Consider the following 21,645-nt stretch of genomic DNA (forward strand, 5'->3'; position numbering starts at 1 on the left):
TACAAAAAACTAACTTAAGCAACTTTTATGTATTCTCATACTCAAGGAGACAGATAAATGGGTGAATCATAGATTACACAGATGCCGTATAAAATGTTTATGAAGTGCTCAATTCAGCAGCACATATACTAAAATTGGAATGAGACAGAAAAGATTAGCATGGCCCCTGAGCAAGGATGACACGCAAATCTGTGAAGCATCCCATATTTTTAAAAAATGTTTATAAAATCTTAGTATAGGTAGTATCAGTTTTAATTTTCCAGCTCAATCTACTGCTGGCAAGTATATCTTCTTCCAAAATGGATTAAAATGATAATTTTCTATTCTGTTCTTCACTGCATTTCTCTCCCAATTCCCATGTAATTTTTCAATTATATTTAGATTTAACAGTATGCCTTGTTACTTTTTTGTGCATGATTACATCTTACATCCCACTCTTTTTATCCTGGTTCACTGTTCTTCATGCTGGAGTACACATTAGTAATTATTTCAGAAATAATCAACGGACAGGACAGACTCTGGGTATCTGAAAATTTGAAATTGTCTACTCTATGTTGTTCTAAAATGTCAATTTATCTAGATAAAACATTACCCTATTTGCAGTGACTGTTCCCCAGCCATTCAAAGTATCGGTCTTTATGTTGGGCTTCCCAAGCAGTAATCAAGATGCCCAGGAGCCCCACTGGCAATTCTCAGCTGGTCACAGGTTCACAGCCAGAGTCCCGGCATGCTTCTGCTCTGCCCTGGCACCTAGTGTCAGAAGACAGCCGGGCCACCGAGGTGGTGCTGGAGCACTCAGAGGCTCTACCCAGGAGGTGCTGAAGGTGACAAAGGCTGGGCTTCAAGGACTATGCCTGGTGATATTCTACAAGCCGGCCTTCTGGCTCTACCCAGTGATGACTGGATGACCATTTGGTACCAGGAATCAAACTCAGGTCTAGTACATTCTAAGTATGCGCCTTAACTAATACACTATCTTCTGGCCCCAGAGGTGTAGTCTTATGGAATACGCTTATGCTGTGCTGGCATTGTGCTTGTTTGAAATACAATGCTCATCTGATTGATTCCCATAGAGAAAGTCAAAAAGATACAGTCATACCCACGGACAGTAGGCAACAGGGCCTAAATTCCATACTTTTAATAACTAGTGAACATGAGTCCTGTAATGATGAAGACTCTGGAATTGCATAAACTGGCACTTACTATACAATAGCTTACACAAAGTTACTTGGGGAGAGGTGGGGCAGTTGTGGATGGCACACCCAGGAGTGCACAGGAACTGTTCCAGGTTCCATGCTCAAGAATGATCTCTTAACAATCCTCTGGAGACCATCTGTGGTGTTAAGGATTTGAACGGGGGCTGATGGGATGCAAGGCACAGGTCTTAACCCCTATACCATCTCTCTGACCCTAGGCAGGTTTCTTCAATAAAACTTCTGCTCAGCTTTTTTCACCTGTACAGTATAGATAATGATAATTATCTATCCCATTAATGTTGTTGTGAGCTTTAAGGGAGACAAATTATTCATTCAACCCCAAGACGCTGAATCAAAAGAGAAAAAAATAAAAAGAACAAAAAATTCACATGCAGACTTCTCTTTTTATAACATTTATTAAAGTTTTAATTAACAAAATGGTTAAGATACACATATTGGTAAACCATGTCTAAAAATTACGAAGATAATATTGACAGAATTAAACTGGTGAAGATGAGAATAATGGGTCTATGGGGTAAAATGAGCAACCTGAACAATATAGATATTATTCAATATCACAACTTGGTAGGCAAAGCCATGAGTTTATTATTGAGATTGAGAAATGGGTAAGGAACAGATAACTAATTACAGAACATATAGGTGATTATGTCTATAGAATAGGATTTGTCTTATCACCAAGAAGAGAGATTTGCTATCATAAATAGCAAATCTAAAAGTATGGTAGCACATACATAAACTAGGCATTCTCAGTTGAGAAACTGTAACTTTTTTTTGTATTTCCTAATTTTTCCATAATACTGACTACTCTTATAATAAAAAGCAATCACTGAAAAATACTAAAACACTACAAAGCTAAAAACTTGAAAACATGAATTCCTAACCACTCGATCACAGTGATTATGTGTTTTACCCCTGTATTGCCAGGCAAATATAGCTAGTGGAGATGAGAAACGAAAGAGAAGTAAGGAGAAAAGTGTGCTTGTGGTCTTATTTTTAGAAAAGGAGTATCATATGAAATACACTGATAACTCTAGCATATGTGAATAATTAGTTTTCAACTGGATCTGAGCCCAGTAGAAAGAATAAAGAAATTTTAAAGAAACCAGATGCTCCAATGAATGCAAGATTATTGGGAATAAGTCATGGAAAGATACATTAATATCAGAACAAACAATTACAACATTAAAATAATTTTAAATAATAGTTCTGGCAAGTTCATGTTCAATGTCTGATTATGTATGCTGATTTCTAAAGTAGAGTGAAAACACAGACCATTGGGATGAGAATGAACTGGGAGGCCCATTACAAAAGAAACAAAAGAAACAAGTCTGATAAGATTATCCACCATGGTAGTGAAAGAGATTACAAAGTAGAAAAAGTTCTATAAAATCATAAGTAATGACAATAAGCATAGAAACAGGCACTACAGCACTGTCCTCCAGTTGTTCGAGTGGGCAACAGTAACAACGAATTCTGAGACTGTGTTGTTACTGTGTTTGGCATATTGAATACTTCACAGGAAGCTTGCCAGGCTTTGCCATGCGGGTTGCATACTCTCAGAAGCCTGCTGGGCTACTGAGAGGGGCAGAAGAATCGAACGCAGGTCAGCTGTGTGCAAGGCAAACGCCCTACCAGCTGTACATTAAAGACAAACTGCTATAAAAGCTTATGTTTTTTAAAACAAGAACCTAGAGGCAAATACAGACAAACTGTTTATCTTAAAATACAACAAACTTGAAAATAACATAAAAGCAATTAGATTTCAGTTAAGAAGGTAAAAGAAAATATCAGATTTCGTTGTTACTGTTGTTGTTTTTTGCCACATCTAGCAATGCTAAAAGCGTAGTCTTGGCTCTGTGCTCTGGGATCCCAGTAGAGCTCAGGTGAACATATGGGGTAGGGAGAGGGGGTGTGTATCAGGAACAGAACTGGGGTCAGCCAAATATACCCATTATATTAAAAAAAACAGAGGAAAAGGGTGAGACTACTCTTTTTTTTTTTAAGAAAAAAAGCCAATACTGAACAAACAGGACAGTAAAATAAAAGGCCATGTTATCTTGCATTTCTAAGCTGCATATGTTTGAAACGTTCCTTTTTTAATTCCGTTGATTTGGCTGACAAAATTTAGCTTAGGAATGACTTCTCCTGAGACTATTTTTGAACTCATTTCCTGAGCATATCTCTTATGCCTTTCTTTATGAAAGCATTTATTACACTTTAATGTTACCATTTGATTATCAGTCAACAAGATTCAATTAATACAACTTGGATGAATACCACCTATTAATTGCTCTGACCCTTCATAGCACTTTAACAAGTACTGAATAAAATGTGACCACATGCTGAATCACTGTACTATCTCAAGGTTATGGAAGAAGAAAGTTGCTTACAGGTTTGTGTCCTCAAAATGCTCATGAAAAACTGACAATGAGAATGGAATGAGGTGACAAGACACAGAATTAGATTCACAGTGCAAGGCTAGGTGAGCAATTGTCAAACTCAATTTAATTTAATTACTAATGTATTTTGGGCTGGAGCGATATAGCACAGCAGTTGGGTGTTTGCCTTGCACGCAGCCAGCCTGGCCGAGCCGGGTTCAATTCCTCTGCCCCTGTTGGAGAGCCCAGCAAGCTACCAAGAGTATCTCGCCCACACGGCAAAGCCTAGCAAGCTACCTGTGACGAATTCAATATGCCAAACACAGTAACAAGTCTCACGATGGAGACATTACTGAGCCTGCTCGAGCAAATCTATGAACAACCGGAGGACAGTGGTGTTGTGTTGACACTGTATATTTTAATTCTCAAATCCATATATTTAAAATGCACTACACTTAAATGTACTACATTTTAAACTTAACAAAAACTAAAGTATACATTTACTCTAATATTCATTACTATACTAAAAGTAAAAGGCCCTCCCGTTGATCATCGATTTGCTCGAGTGGGCCCAGTAACGTCTCCATTGGAGACTTTGTTGTTACTGTGTCTGGCATATCGAATACTCTGGGTAGCTTGCCGGGCTCTCCGAGAGGGGCGGAGGAATTGAACTCGGGTCGGCCATGTTGGCTGCGTGCAAGGCAGACGCCCTACCCGCTGTGCTATCGCTCCATTACTATACTAAAATTATTAAAATAATATGCTTAATTCCTATGTGCTGATTGACATTTAAAATGTTATTCTTAAAAATAAGTTATTGAGTGATGGGGTAGGTGCCGCATCCCGCCTCCTCCAGATGGAACCCCGGTGACCATGAGCCTCTACAATCATAGCTTGAGTATGCGAGAACCAGGACTTGGACTTCTACTCCAAACTGCCAGGACTGCCCCGGCTCCCAGGTAACCTCTGGTTCAGGAAGTCATGCCCACAACCCATGCCCCAAAGCCATCTTTACAGCATGCAGTCGCAGAGAAGAAAGGCCGCTGGGCGGCTCCACAGCTCCTGGAAAATGCACCAGGTCCCAAAAAGAGCCGAGATCACCGGGAAGTCCCAGATGGGGTAGGTGCCACATCCCACCTCCTCCAGATGGAACCGGTGACCATGAGCCCCTACCAGCATAGCTCGAGTATACGGGAACCAGGACCTTTACTCCAAATCTACATACAAAGTGATCAATGGAAAGTAAATCATCCAACGTTTCTCCCTGAAAATCAGGCTTAACTCTATACAAACCACAACACCCAATAGGAGAGAGAGAACAAAAGGGAATGCCCTGCCAGAGAAGCGGGGGGGGGGGGGGGAGGGAATGGGCCCTGGTGGAGGGATGGGTATTCAAAATAAATTAATTAATTTAATAAAAAAGAAAAATAAAAAAAGATTTACTAATACAGTTATGAACAGCTAATTATACTAAATATAAACATACTTGTCTTTCTACTTACAAATACAGACTTGAATTCCCAACACTGTCCCCAATCCGAAATACTGTCTTTTATACACTATTTTATCACTATTATCTGTTGAGTATACCCTGATATGTAAAACACATTAATAAACAAACACTATCAAATGCTATATTCCAGATATAAAAATAAAATCAATTATCAAAAAAAAGTTATTGAGGGGCCACAGCAATAGTACAAGTGGGTAGGGCGTTTGCCTTGCACACGGCTGACCAGGGTCGATCCCCAGCATTCCCGTATGGTTCCCAAGCACCGCCAGGAGTAATTCCTGAGTGCAGAGTCAGAGTAACCCCTGAGCATAGCTGGGTGTGACCCCCAAAAAAGCAAAATAAATAAATAAAAATAAGTTATTGAAGGGGGTGTGGTGTCCCACCAGGTCAGCCTGTACCCAGGGGGCAAGTGCATCAGCAGTCTGATAGTGCCTTCAGGCTTCCTGTGCCCCAAAATTGCCCCTGTGCCTCTGGCCAAAGCCCAACAACTCAGGACCAAGTTTCTGGAGAAATTAAATGGCCAAATGTTAGGTATGTAGGAGCATTACCCAGAAACCACCTATGGATCAGCTACACAAGCTCATGTATCAGCTTTACTTCAGAGACCCACAAATAAAATCTCAAAATAGATCAAAAGCCATAGTTAATCTTGAACCCACTCAAGGCTGAAGAGACCAGGGTAAATTGTAGGGGGTGCGGGTCAGCTTGGTGCCCACAGAAGCAGAGCCTTCAGCAGCAATTTGCACCCATAACACAAAATCACTGTCCCTGACCTCACTGAGATACAATCTGCTGAAAATCTGGTTATGCAAGTTTTGTGAGTGAAACTGAAATCTCAGGCTTTCTCGGGGTCAGGATGGGCTACCTCACCCCACCTCCCAGAAGCCTCAGCAGTCAATGTCCCCATTCCAAAGCTGCCACCTAGTTAAAAAAGCTACCCCAACCTTACTTTCCGAATAAAAACTCTGAATGCTCTTAACAAACATGATGACCACTTAGCACCTTTGTTGCAAACCATAATGCACAAAATGAGAGAGTGAAAGAAGAAAAACCCCTGCAATAGAGGCAGGCTGGGGTGGGGATCGGGGGAAAGAGGTGTTGGGGAATGGTGGGAGGGAAACGGGGCACATTGGTGGTGGGAAATGTACATTGGTCGAGGGATTTGTGTTGGATCACTGTATAACTGAAACCCAATAGTGAACAGCTTTGTAATGGTCTATCCCACAGATATTCAATATGTTGTTAAAAAAACGTTATTATAAAGTATAGACTAAATTTTCCTCCAGTTTTATTTTTCAGAATAAGTATTTACAGTATTTTCCTACTCCTACTGTAAGATAAGAATTTTTTAGATACTTACAAGGATCATACTAAAACAGATCTGATAAGCAGAAGACTGATAATTGTGTGTGTATTCTCACACTGTCTGTGGCACTGTCCTCCCGTTCTTCATAGATTTGCTCGAGCGGGCCCAGTAACATCTCCACTGTGAGACTTGTTGTCACTGTGTTTGGCGTATAGAATATGTCACGGGGAGCTGGCCAGGCTTTGCCGTGCGGGTGGGCGAGATATTCTCGGTAGCTTGCTGGGCTCCCCAAGAGGGGCAGTGGAATCGAACTCTGGGCTATGCTGGCCGCGTGCAAGGCAAAGGCCCCACCACTGTGCTATCGCTAACTGGATGCCTGAGAAATAGCATAATGGATAAGCACTTGTCTTGCACACCCCGTTTGATCCCTGACTCCAAATCAACCTTAAGTGATCCATAAGCACAGAGCCAGGAGTAGAGTAGACCTGAGCATTGCAGGGTGTGTGGCCCAAAAATGAAAGAGAGAGGAAGAGAGGAAAAGAGAGATTGGGACACAGAGAGAGAGAGAGAGAGATAGAGAAAATCAATTGGAAACAAACCAGAGAAAATAAAATAAAAGGGGTCTGTCACTACTCTGATTATCTAAGACTGATGAAGTTCTATCAATTCACAAGCTTTCATAGTCACTAAAAATGAAATCTTTTGGTCATATTTTTCAAAAAGAAAATATTAATCCAACTGGCTCTCCGAAAAAGATAACACTATCACACTGGTTTCATTTTCAGATGGAGTTAGCTCTAAATAGGAAAATTTAAAACTCTGGGGATTCTAAACAACCCTCTGATAGTACTTAAAGCTACTGGTTACAGACTCAAGCACCTGACAGTGGGGACAGAGGGTAGTAACTACCTGAGGTTACAACAATGACACAACAATGGCATCAGTGTTTAACAGCCTTCATTCAACCTCAAAATCGTAATCTGACAAAGAAGCGGGTGCAAGGTGGGGTAACAGTACAACAGGGTTGGAAGAAAACTGATAACACAAAGAACACTTTTATCTGTCTTTCATCAATAGACTATTAGACAAAAATGTGTGAAGAATATATCATCTGTAGTTCATAAATTATTTATGCTACACAGTACAAATAAAATAAGTATATTCATATTCAAGAGTTTTTGATATATTAGCTTGCCGATCCACATAGAAGCAAAATAATAACCATTTGGAGAATAATAATAATAATAAACAATGGCTTTACATAATAATCTGCAGTGAAACAAAATATCACCATTTTAAATCTGAGAGTCTTTTATACTCTCTATTCCAGTTGCCTGCTTCATAGAGACACCAGGTCTTTTAGGTCAAATGTGCGAAACTCAGCATACTTTGGATTCTTACAAAAGTCTAATACACCATCGTCTCCAGATTTAATGTAGGTAAATTCAGCATTATTTACCTCCTTGGAAATCAAAGTAATATTTATATATAAATATAACTGAGTAGAAATTAGGAGAGAAGGGAGAGTAACAAAAGGGATCCTTTATGATTCAGACTTGGTAATCATAAAACCTAAAGTGAACAGTAAAAGTAACAGAAGTAGAATATCCATTTCCTAGTCTGAAGGCCAGAGGTCTTGTCTCCACTTCAGATGGAATAAAGAATAGAAAAAATGGCATTAACACACACCTAAGTGTTTACAGTGACTGTCAGATATTTTTTCAGATCATCTGCACTGAGCACTCTTTGGTTTGCGTGTTTTATCCCAGCTCCTTTTAAGACTTTAAACTTACAACGGCTCCTCGCACAGAAAATTTGTATTTGGTTCTTAGTTTTGGTTTTCTGAGCAGTCCAGCACCACTAACACGGATACTCCATCTAGCCAGTAAAATGAGTCTGGAACTGCCAAGAAACGTAAATCTCAAACAGCTGAGACAATCCAAACTGAGCAACAACCCTTAATGCCAAGAGTTTGATAAAATGATTGGACAAAGACTAGATGCTGACTGCTCAACTGACTAATACTGAATCTATCAATTTCTACCAAGAGCTTGTTACTGATCAACAAGCCATAATAGGAGATAGTACACAAGGCAGGGTATTTGCCTGGTGTGCAGCAAACCCAGGTTTGATCCCCGAAATCACAAACGGCCCCCAGAGCACCACCATGAGTAGTTCCTGAGTGCAAAGCCAGGAGTAAATCCTGAGCAATGCCTAATATGGCCCAATTTCCCTCCCCCGACCCCCAAGAAAATAGCCACAAATCTCGCTGTGTTGTATCAGCTGCTTGATATCTAGCCAATTTAAGGACAAGATTAAAAAGCAAATGATAAAAAATCAAAAGTGACATAATCAAGAATTAATGTCACTCTTCTCCCAATGCCACCAATTTAAAATATTTGTAGAGCACACAAAAGAACCTTTGTTGGTTCACATCTGAATGTCATGAAATATTGGGGAAATAACCCAATAATTTCAGTGAAATGACTCATAAAGTTAGACGTAATATAAGAAAGGGCAAGAGATTTTTTAAATTTTTATCAATACTTGGCACTGTATTGTATTTCACATTTCCCTATTTCACATTCTCTTTCATCCTTATACAAAGAATAAACCTTGACTGTACAGTCATCTTCCCACCCAGCCTCCCTCACCACACACGCTTACCTGGTGATGCCCAATTAATACTTCCAATTCCAAGCAGAATATACTGCTTCAGAAGAATGCAGACTTTAAACCCTCCCCAGTATCATGGCCATATTCATATTCCCTTGCCCCCCCAGGAATAAAACATACTTTAGGTTTGCTACTTCATTTCCAAGTATAAATTTCTACTTTTGTGTTTATCATGTTTTTCTATTTCTGTTGCTTTCAATAATACGAAATTCCCAATAAAAGGGTGTGTGCCTTTAATATTTGCATATTAAGGCCTTTTATGGCAGAACGTCCTGGCCATGGGTCAGGATGTCTTCACCGCACCTCGGAGGGGGGTGAGTTGAGTTTTCTTTCCCGCCCCTAGCAGAACTGTGGCAACCAAAAGCCTTCAGAACCCAGCCATAGTCACGCTCAAGGCTGCTCTCCACACGCTCAGACGAGCCTCACCTATGAAGGAAACCTGCAGAGGAAACCAGGTATGTAGAACCAAGCTCACTGGAAACAGGACTGACCTCCTCCTCCCAGCTCCCCAGTCTTCCAGTAGCTTGGCAGTCACACCCACAAACTGTTTCCAGTGCCATAGAATCTCAACAGCCAAGACCCAGGAACTATGAAATAAACCTCCTGAAGTGCACAACCGCAAATACTCTCTCCCACTGATGTACCAAAAGTAGCACACATTTGTTTGGTTTTAACATGTATGTTTGTAATCTCCTATATAAGGGCTTCAATGGCTTTAGGATGAAATACAACAATCTTCACACACTTTCTTTCTCTTATGGTGGTGGGAAGGTTCACTGTGGTAGCATTGGTGTTTGAATATTATCTGTAATGAACGACTGTGAACAACCTTGTAAAAACAAAATTTTAAAAAAGGCTTTTCATATACATATAATGTTTCATGTAATGATTACTGAGTATAATAGCAGCACATTTTTGTTTTTTAGCTCAAGATATAGCCAGGGATGTGATAATGATGGGAGCGGCTCTTAACACAACAAATCACTTCACTTAATCACTTAACTTCCCCCTTAGTCCTCGATTTGCTCAAGCGGGCACCAGTAACGTCTCCATTTGTCCCTGTCGCGTGCTAGTGTAGCCCAGTGGCATCTGTTCGCTCCAGGAACATGAAGAGCCTCAATGATCTTGATGAAGAAGTCTGACCATCTGGTAGGTGGGCAGCAACGTGGTCTTTTGACATCCCGTGGAATCCAGTCAGTAACAGCTCTAGTCCAGCGGTCATCTTTAAATCTCATTACATGACCAGCCCATCTGATTTTCAACACCTTGGCAAATGAGACAGCGTCCCTGATTCTTGATCGTCGACGGATGTCAGAACTCCGGATTCTTTCTCTCATTTGAGTGAAACGTGATATTCCAAGTATAGCTCTTTCTATTCTTCTTTGGGAGACCTGAATAGCATTCTCATCTTGTTTGTGTAGGGCCCAGGTCTCTGAGGCATATGTTAATGCAGGAAGAACAGTGGAATCAAAGAGATGTGCCAGGAGCCGGAGGTTCTTCGTCCTCTTAGCTATTTCCTTGACGTTCTTGAAGGCGTTCCAAGCCGCTCTCTTCCTCCTGCGCAGCTCGGGTGCCAGGTCATTTGTCATGTTGACTTCTCAACCTAGGTACACATAGCTGTTGCATTCGGAGATGGTCGTTCCATTGAGAGCGAATGGGGCGTCAGGAACAAGGCTGTTTCTCATAAACATTGTCTTCGTAAGATTCAGCTGTAGTCCTACCTTTCCACACTCACGGTCAAAGTCGGCCAGCATTTGTGCCGCTTGGCTGATGTTTGGTGTTATTAAAACAATGTCATCAAGTGGTACAAGATGGAAAGTATCATGCTAAGCGAAACGAGTCAGAAAGAGAGGGATAGACATAGAAAGATTGCATTCATCTGGGGGACATAAAGTAACAAAATATGAGATTAATACCCAAGAATAGCTGAGATCAGCACCAGGAGGATTACTCCATAGCTTAGTGGCCAGTCGGGCATTCTAGAGGAAAGGGCAGCTCAGATAGAGAAGGGAACACCAAATAAAGGGTGTTTGGAGGATCCTCCCAGGAGGGGAGATGCATGTCAAAAGTGGACTATGGACTGAACATGTTTGCCACTCAATGCCTCTTTTGCAGACCACAACACCCAAAAGGAGAGAGAGAACACAGGGGATTGCCCTGCCACAGAGGCAGGGGGGATGGGGGGGATGAGGTAGGGGGGATATTATCCATGGTGGTGGAAAATGGGCACTGGTGGAGGGATGGGTATCTGATCATTGTAAAATCAAACCCAAGCACAGAAAATTGTAAATCTACAACTGTACCTCACGGTGTTTCACTAATAAAAAAGGTAAAGGTAAAGGTAAAGGCCCTCCCGTTGATCGTCGATTTGCTCGAGCGGGCCCAGTAACGTCTCCATTGGAGACTTTGTTGTTACTGTGTTTGGCATATTGAATACGTCACGGGGAGCTTGCCAGGCTCTGCTGTGCGGGCGAGATACTCTCAGTAGCTTGCTGGGCTCTCCGAGAGGGGCGGAGGAATCGAACTCGGGTCGGCCATGTTGGCCACTTGTAAGGCGAACGCCCTACCCGCTGTGCTATCGCTCCAAATAAACTATTGAAAGAAAAAAAAAAACGTCATCAGCAAAGCGGAGGTGGTGTAGTTGCCGACCATCTATCTTCACTCCCATTCCTTCCCATTCCAGTCGTCGCATGATGTTCTGGAGGGTGGCACTGAAGAGGTTCGGTGAAATGGTATCACCCTGCCGCACCCCTCTCTTGACATCAACGATCACTTCTTTGTAGAATGGTGAGATCCTGGTAGTGAATCCGCAATACAGCTCACAGAGGATCCTGATGTATTGGGCTTGAATGCCCTAACTGGCTAGGGCTTCAATGACCGCTTCCGTCTCAACAGAATCAAAGGCCTTCTTTAAATCAATGAACGTTAAACAGAGCAGCATCTTGAACTCCCGAGAAACCTCAATGAGCTTGGTTATCGTGTGGATATGGTCGATGGTGCTGAATCCTTTGCAGAACCCGGCTTGCTCGCATGGTTGTCCTTCATCTAGTGTTCTGCCAATCCTATTTAGGATGACTCGAGTGAACAACTTGTAGATGACAGACAATAGGCAGATGGGGCGATAGTTGCCAATGTCATGGATGTCTCCCTTCTTGAACAGTAGTACGGTCCTGCTGGTTTTCCACTGGGATGGAACCTTGCATTCAGACAGGTAGCGAGTGAAGAGCCGAGCCAATGTATTGATGAGTACTGACGGCAGGTTCTTCAGGTGTTCAGGTCTAACCTTGTCTGGGCCGGGTGCTGTTTGTTTCTTTACCGACGAAATGGCTTGTAGGATTTCCGAAGGGAGAACGTTGGGAACGACATACCCATCCTGTGGAATTTGGTATGTCGGCAAGTGGACATGGCTATCGAAGAGATTTGAGTAGAAGTCATGGATAATCTTCTCCATTGCCGTTCTGGAGGATGTGATGGATCCATCAGGACGTCGGAGGGCAGTCATCTTGGTCTTGTAGTTGGCGAAGGACAGGCGGGCGTTACGAATACTTTTCCCGGCTTCTGCCGCATCTACCAGTACTTCTGCTCTTCTCTCTTTGAGGTCTTCCTTGATCGCATCTCTGCACTGCTTTGCGAGCTCGGACGTTAGCTTGCGGTTGCCTGAGGCATGCGCCAAACCACACTGGCGAATTAGCTCAAGAGTTTTCAAAGATAGGCGATTTTTTGTGGCTATCTCTCTCTTGGCGTTCCTCGCACATTCATGGAGGTGCTGAACCAGTCGATCGTATTCCTCGTCAATGGTGTCAACAATGGCATCTTCCCATGTTGCCGCAATAGTACCAAAGAGTTCCCAGTTGGTGGTCGTTCTGGGAGTTCCCTTTTTGAACTTTGCAGCCCTTTCTCCCCGCTCTGTGAAGTAGAATTTTGCACGAAGGAGACGGTGGTCCGATCCCGTTCGAAATTTTGGAACAACAGCGAACAAATTGAAAAACTGAACAAATTATCCCTTTAAATAAGCTCTAAAAAGACTAGGGAAAGCAACTTATGTAAGGTAAATAAAATAAGAATGTACATAGGGGTAAAAACCAGTGGAAGGTACAGGAATTCAGGCTTCAATCCCTGGCACATCATGTGTTCAGGCAAGCACCATCAGAAAGTGAATCCTGAGCGTAAAACACAGAGAAAGTACTGACAACTGCTAAAGAGTGCCTCCCTCCCCACTCAAAAAAAAAAAAAAAGTAAAAGAGGAAAAAAAGTGATGATTTTCCAGTATACAGCAGTTTTTTTAAATACTTTATTAACCTGTTAGAAAACATTAGAAATTTCTGACATTTTGAAAAATTGAGATTTACATGAATGTGTATTTTCAAAAGGTACAATTTCACAACTCTTCAAATAAGTGCTTTTAAATTCTTTAAGTTTGAAAAATAAATGTCATGAGTTAAAGCTAGAATTTCTAATATACTAAGTACACTCAAAATAGCATACTTATATGCATACACTTAATGTATGTATAATATGAATTTATTTACTTACTATAGCATTAAACATTTTATTCACCATTTAAAAATTATTTTATTCACTAAAATGAAGAGTCCTTTATAAGTGTTATCTTATAAAGGAAAGATATAGTACATATGAAAAATAGCAGAAGAATAGGGAAATGACCACTGTACCTTTATGACCAAAAGAGTCCTATTATTTTATTAATTCTCTTTTTATTTCAAGCACGGTGGTTTCCAATACTGTTAATGAGAAGTTCCATGATTAACTGAAATCCTTTTTCCTCTAAGATCAGGTACAAGAAAGAGTTGTCCACTCTCACTATTATTATTCAATATAGTCCTGCAAGTCCTTACCATAGCAATCAAACAAGAAGTGATACTAAAGGGAATTGGTTTTGGAAAAAAAACTCAAAATTATCACTATTTACAGATGGTATGATACTCTTCCTAGAGAATCCTAAACCATAAAAAAAAAACCTCCTACAAACAACAAACTTATACAGTAACATGGCACCCTACAAACCAAATACAAGAAACCTTGCCATTGCTATATGCAAATAGTGAAACAGAAGACAATCAATGCCTTTCTACAACTGCACCTCAAAATACCAACCTAAGAATCAGCTTAACCGAGATAAGTACCAGGAGGTTCACTCCATGGCTTCTAGGCCAGCTGCACATGCTAAAGAAAAAGGAAGCTCAGATAGAGACGGGAGCACCAAATAAAGGGTGTTGGGAGGATCCTCCCAGGATGGGAGATGCATACTGAAAGTAGACTATAGATTGAACATGATTTCCACTCAATGCCTCTTTTGCAAACCACAGCACCCAAAAGGAGAGAGAGAACAAAAGGGAATGCCCTGCTGCAGAGGCAGGGTGGGATGAGGGGAAGGGGGGTGGGAAGGATACTGGGATCAGCGGTGGTGGAAAATGGGCACTGGTAGAGGGATGGGTACTCGAACATTGTATAATTGAAACCCAAGCACAAAAATTTGTAAGTCTACAACTGTACCTCATGGTGTTTCACTAATAAAAATTAAAAATATTATATATATAAAAAAGAATCAGCTTAACAAAAGACATGAAAAACTTATAGAAAGAAACTGAATCACTAAAGAAAAAAAACCATAGGAAATGGAAATTCAACTCCTGTTCCTGAATTAGGTGGATTAATATTCTCATTATGACAATACAACCCAAAGCATTAAATAGATTCAATATAGTCCCTATAAAAAATGCCTACTACAGGGGCCTGAGAGATGGTGCAGAGGGTAGAGCACTTGCCTTGTACATGCAGTCAACCATATATGGTCCCCTGAGCAACTCCAGGAATGATCCCTGAATGTAGAGCCAGGAGTAAGCCTTGAGTACAGCTGGGTATGGGCCCAAAACAAAAAAATAGCACCAAAACAATGTAAATGTCTGTAACATTCTGTAACATGTGGAGTAATAGAAGCTTCCAAATAGTCAAAGCAATGCAAGAAAAAAGGAAAGAGAAATGGGAAGAAACAAAGAAAATGGGAGGATTCTCTTTCCCCAACTTTAAAGATAAAGTCACTTGTCACTTGTTGTCCCATTGCTCGTGTATTTGCTCGAGTGGGTGCCAGTAACATCTCCATTCATCCTGCTGTTTGCTAGTGTAGCCCAATGGCGTCTGTTCGCTCTAGGAACACGAAGAGCCTCAAACCGATCGTTCATGATCTTGATGAAGAAGTCTGACCATCTCGTAGGTGGGCGGCCATGTGGTCTTTTGACATCCCGTGGAATCCAGTCGGTAACAGCTCTAGTCCAGCGGTCGTCTTTAAATCTCATTACGTGACCAGCCCATCTGATTTTTGACACCTTGGCAAAGGAGACAGCGTCCCTGATTCTTGATCAGAACTCCAGATTCCTTCTCTCATTTGAGTGAAACATGATACTCCAAGCATAGCTCTTTCAATTCCTCTTTGGGAGACCCAAATAGCATTCTAATCCTGTTTGCTTTGGGCCCAGGTGTCTGAGGCATATGTTAGTACAGGAAGAACAATGGAGTTGAAAAGATGTACCCGGAGCCGGAGATTCTTCGTCCTCTTAACAATTTCTTCGATGCTCTTGAAGGCATTGCACACCGTTCTCTTCCTCCTGCACAGTTCTGGTACCAAGTTGTTCATCATGTTGAGTTCTCAACTCAGGTACACATAACTGCTGCACTCGGAGATGTTCATTCCATTGAGCACAAGTGGAACATCAGGAACTAGTTCGTTTCTCGTTTGTCTTCGTAAGATTCAGCTGTAGTCTGACCTTTCCACAGTCACGGTCGAAGTCAGCCAGCATTTGTGCCGCTTGGCTAATGTTTGGTGTTATTAGAATGATGTCATCAATGAAGCGGAATTGGTGTAGTTGCCGACAGTCTATCTTTACTCCCATTCCTTCTCACTCCAGTCGTCACATGATGTTCTCGAGGGTGGCACTGAAGAGTTTTGGTGAAATAGTATCACCCTGCCTAACCCCTCTCTTTATATCAATAATACAGCTCTCAGAGGATCCTGATGTACTGAGTTTGAACACCCTGTTTGGCTCGGGCTTCGATGACTGCTTCCATCTCAACAGAACAAAGGTCTCCTTTAAATCAATGAACGTTAGATGGAGCAGCATCTTGAACTCCTGAGAAACCTCAGTGAGCTTAGTTGTGGATGTCGCCCTTCTTGTACAGCAGAACAGTCCTGCTGGTTTTCCTTTGGAACAGAACCTTGCATTCAGACAGGTAGCGTGAGAAGAGCCAAGTCAGTGTATTGAGGAGCTACTGGTGGCAGATTCTTCAGGTGTCCGGGTCTGACCTTGTCTGGGCCAGGTGCTGTACGCTTCTTTACCAATGAAAGGGCATGTCGGATTTCGGAAGGGAGAACATTGGGTATGACATATCCAGCCTGCGGAATTTGGTATGTGGGCAGGTGGACCTGGCTATTGAAGAAATCAGAGTAGAAGTCGTGGATAACCTTCTCCATTGCCCTTCTGGAAGATGTGATAGCATGTGGTCAGAATATATTTCAAACTAACATCAGGACGTCAGAGGGCAATTTCAAGACCAAGATGACTGCCCTCCAACATCCTGATAAAGATAAAGTAATAAAAAAAAAAAATATGGTACTGAAATAAAAGCTGACTCGTAAACCAACGGAATAGAAATAAGAGTCCAAGGATAGGCTCTCAGATATATGGAGAGCTTATATCTAAGAGACAATGGAGGAAAGACAGGAGGAAAGATTATCAAGAGGAACAAAAAAAAAACTTTTCAACAAAAGGTTTTTCAACTGGTCAGTCAAATGTAAAATAAACTTTGATCCTTATCTCCCACCATGTACAAAAGTCAATTTAAAATGAATTAAAGCCCTTGGTATCAGGCCCGATTCCTTAAACTATATTGAAGGAAACATAGGTAGAAAGAATCCTTCATAACACTGAGTTAAGAAGCATCTCCACGGATTCAATGGCATGCAAAGGAGAGCAAATAAGAGGAAGACTTAAAATTAATAAGTTTCCACACTGCGAAAAAAAATAATACAGGAATAATAAGACACCTACCAGACTGGGAGAAAGTATTTTTCCATCATTCATCTAATACAGGGCCAATAACCAAGATATATAAAGCACTTGCAAAATTTAACATGAAGATTTCTATTTTTAAGTGAAAGCTTGTCAAAAGTTAAGTATGGACATTAATAACAATTAAGAAGCCAGGAGGATTACTCCATAACTTAGAGGCCAGCCGGGTATCCTAGAGGAAAGGGCTGTTCAGATAGAGAAGGGAGCACCAAATAAAGGATGTTTGGAGGATCCTCCCAGGAGGGGAGATGCATGTAGAAAGTAGACTATGGACTGAACATGTTTGCCACTCAATGCCTCTTTTGCAGACCACAACACCCAAAAGGAGAGAGAGAACACAGGGGATTGCCCTGCCACAGAGACAGGGGGGAAGGGGGGATGGGGGTGGGAGGGATATTATCCATGGTGGTGGAAAATGGGCACTGGTGGAGGGATGGGTATCTGATCATTGTATAATTGAAACCAAAGCACAAAAAATTGTAAATCTACAACTTTAAAAAAAATAAAATAAAATAAAGGGAAAAAAAAAAAAAGAAGCCACTAAAATAAGGAAAGCAAATGCATAAAGCATGCCTTAAAAAGCTGTTAGATAAAATTATAAAATCCAATTAATCAAAAAGCTGGCAGAGGAAAAAAAGTACAAAAAAGGTAAAAACATCAGAGTACACAAATATTCAATAAATAGCAATTTCAGAGTAGCCTTACTTTAAAGTATTAATGACAGCATTAAGTTATACTGGAAATAAATATCCCATTTAAAAGGCATGTGGTCAGAATATATTTCAAATTAAAAAAATAAAACTAGCTATATGCTGTTCATTGTAACCATTCAGAAATTAGTAACAGAATAGAAAAAGACTTACGACCCACATTCTAATAAGAACAGATTATACGATATAACTTTTATACAGATTCAAGACAGCATTATATAAGACATTTCATAACAAAATTTATGACAAAGTTAAAAACCTCACTTTAAAGATTAAATTTTACTATGAGATTAATACCCAAGAATAGCTGAGATCAGCACCAGGAGGATTACTCCATAGCTTAGAGGCCAGCCGGGCATTCTAGGGGAAAGGGCAGCTCAGATAGAAAAGGGAGCACCAAATAAAGGGTGTTTGGAGGATCCTCCCAGGATGGAAGATGCATGTTGAAAGCAGACTATGGACTGAACATGTTTGCCACTCAATGCCTCTTTTGCAGACCACAACACCCAAAAGGAGAGAGAGAACAAAAGGGAACGCCCTGCCACAGAGGCAGGGTGGGAAGGGGGGGGGGAATATTATCCATGGTGGTGGAAAGTAGGCACTGATGGAGGGATGGGTATTTGATCATTGTATGATCAAAACCCAAGCACAAAAATTTGTAAATCTACAACTGTACTTCATGGTGTTTCACTAATAAAAAGAAAAAAAAGATTAAATTTTACAAAGTTAAATGAGAATGAATGAAGTAGAAGGAAGAAATTAATTAAATAAGTAGCATTACAAAGCCAAACTTGTATTTTTAATGATTAAATAAACTTAAAAGATACTAACTTCACTGAATGAAAGAAATAAGTAGTAAAAATTATCACTATGTGGAATGATTCATCTTTCCAAATCCTACAGAGATTAAAAGGACACTACAGAACTGTTTATGAAGGATATGCCAATAAATCTGATTACTTAGATGAGACAATTTCATTGCAAAATGTAACTTCCTAGACATACACAAGATAAATGAAAACATGAATTCCCTGTATTTATTGAAAAGTTAAATTTTATTACCCAAAATACTCCAACAATAAAATTATAAACCCAGATCGATGTTTTCATAAAACTGAGAAAAAAAGAACATCTTCTAACCCATTTTATGATAATCCAAATAGCAAACAAAAACATTACAGGAAAAAAATATAGACCAAAATCTCTCAGGAGCACAGATTCAGAAATTCTTTGGGAAAAAAAAAATTAAGGAAGTCTAGTCTAGTAATACATAAGCTGAAAAATACAGAATTATTCTAAGAAAGAAAACACTCTAAAATTAGTGTAACATTACCACTGGGGAAATAACATGACACATTCACTCCAGAAAGTGGTCTGGCAGTTCCGAACACATATTAGAGATTTACTTCATGATCTAAAAATCCTGGTCCTACAAAACTGTGTATGTAAGGAATATATAAAAATCCATGTATGTCTAAAAATATACACATATTTATGCACAAGTATTTGTAAAAGTCATTAAACATTAATAAAAGAAAAAACCTGCAAATATTTCAAACTTCCACAAGGATAATAAAAATGTGATAATCCATGCACAACAGAAGATTACATAGCAATAAAAAGGAACATGACTAAGTCCTTTCAAAAACCTGCTAAATGAGAGCGGGCATACAGGAAAGTTGAAATGTGTGGCTCCACTTATACAAAATATTCGGGACATGTAAATTAGTGATTGTGAAGGTTGGTGGCAGAAATGAAGAGTGACTGTGGCAAGCATGAGAAAGTTTCCTTTTAAGGGTGAGAAAGATGTCCTAAAAGCATGTTACCAGTATAACTGAATGACTGCATAAAAATACTGAATCTCCTTGACTTACATACTAAAACTAGGTGAATTCTGCAATTCATAAACTATACCTTAAAAAGTCTGTTGTGCTAAAACATCATTGGCATATTAATGACCATAATACCATGAGAACTTATCAATGTAAAAAAAATCATATGACGAAACACACCAATGCTTAATAGAAACACTTTACCACACTAAATATTTCCTCACCCAGACAAATGTTATATTAATAAAAACTTCTAGCATCTTAATAGTGACTATTTAAAAATCAAAAAAAAGCTGAAAAAGTTAAGGAAGTTATCTTTCCTCATTTGTATTCAACACTAATATTGAAGATCCTAGCTTATGTAATAAGGCATGAAAAAAGTAGCAGTTATATAAGAAGCAAAACTTTTTCCTAAAGACATATAGAGAAATCAGTTTATATGAAAGTTTCAGCTACATAACACCTAAACAAAAAAATGCAATTTTACAAAGTCAGAAAACAATGATCAATACACAAAAGATCAATTTTATATGCACACTAATCCAAAATTTTTTCAATTTTATTAGCACTGTAGCACTGTCCTCCCGTTGTTCATCGATTTGCTCGAGTGGGCCCAGTAACGTCTCCATTGTGACACTTGTTGTTACTGTGTTTGGCATATTGAATACGTCACGGGTAGCTTCCCTGGCTTTGCAGTGCAGGCAAAATACACTCCGTAGCTTGCCGGGCTCTCCTAGAGGGGCAGAGGACTTGAACCGGGCTAGGTCAGGCCAGCGGCTTGCAAGGCAAATGCCCTAATGCTGAGCTATTGCTCCAGACCAACAATTTTATTAACTTAGAAAAATGCATCACAAAAAAATATACACTATAAATTACAAAACAATATTTCCTTACAGATATAGAAAGAAACAGCCGTTAAAAACTGATGATTAATATATTATCAAAATTAAAAAGTGCTTAATCAAAGATATCTTTGGTAAACAGAAAATTTAAAACTGAAACATTTCCAGAAGGGGCTGGAGCGACAGCACAGCAGGTAGGGCATTTATTTGCCTTGCACGCAACCAACCTGGGTTCAATTCCCAGCATCCCATATGGTCCCCTGTGCACCCCAGGAGTAATTCCTGAGTGAAGAGCCAGAAGTAACCCCTGTGCATTGCCGGGTGTGACCACCCCCCCCACCAAAAAAAAAAAAAAAAAAGCAAAACATTTCCAGAAAAACACTTCTCTGACAAAGGTGGAGTATCTGAGGCCATATAAAGAATAAAATGGTTATACCTAAATCATGATAAACAAAGAATTCAATGATATATAACACTTTTTTATTTAAAATGTAGTGAAAGGTCATTTTCGGGCTGAGAACTCTGGGGCCTTCTCAGAGTGAGGCAGGGAGCCTCTCCCCACTCTCCCTTAATGATGGAAGCCACCAACAGCCACACCCACACCACACAGCAGGTCAGCACAGCTTTGGGAATAATCTCAGAAGGAATGCCAAATCAAGCGGATGCAATGCAAGGCACACTGGCCTTCAGGCTGAACACTCCATGGGGTGGGGGGGTGGGGGGGAGGCTCAGGAGGGATTAAGAATCTTCCCAGTTCTACAGATCCTGGAGTACCTGGAGCAACACCTACAGATTCCACTATACTGGCAGCCCAGTTGGGAGCACACCAAATGAGATGAGAAAGCAGCACAGGAGATAGCCAAGCTCAATACACAAAAACAGTAAAGAGAAGATTCAACAAGCCACTAACAGAAACTCTCAGACAAGGACTTTAAGACCCCATTGTGAGATGAGTATTTTTTTGTTGATTCCATCAGCCATTTTGTTGCAACAAGCAATGTAAAACAAATTCTGTGCTTGTGCCTGAGAAGAGGCAGGATTGGGGGTGGGGGTGGGAGGGAACTGGGGACAATGGTGGAGGGAAGGT

The 21,645-nt window shown here is 40.4% G+C and overlaps 1 protein-coding gene and 1 non-coding gene across 4 annotated transcripts in view; one reads left to right on the top strand and one right to left on the bottom strand.

The window, feature by feature from the left end:
• NBEA (neurobeachin) overlaps positions 1-21,645 on the bottom strand; it is a 663,869-nt gene that overhangs the window by 612,020 nt on the left and 30,204 nt on the right. The window lies entirely within an intron of this gene.
• Positions 105-211, top strand: LOC130019456 (U6 spliceosomal RNA). The gene has a single exon (XR_008791785.1). It is a non-coding gene; the product is annotated as a U6 spliceosomal RNA (small nuclear RNA).

Source organism: Sorex fumeus, unplaced genomic scaffold, assembly GCF_029834395.1.
Source record: "Sorex fumeus unplaced genomic scaffold, SorFum_2.1 ptg000008l, whole genome shotgun sequence".
Classification (NCBI taxonomy): Eukaryota; Metazoa; Chordata; class Mammalia; order Eulipotyphla; family Soricidae; genus Sorex; species Sorex fumeus.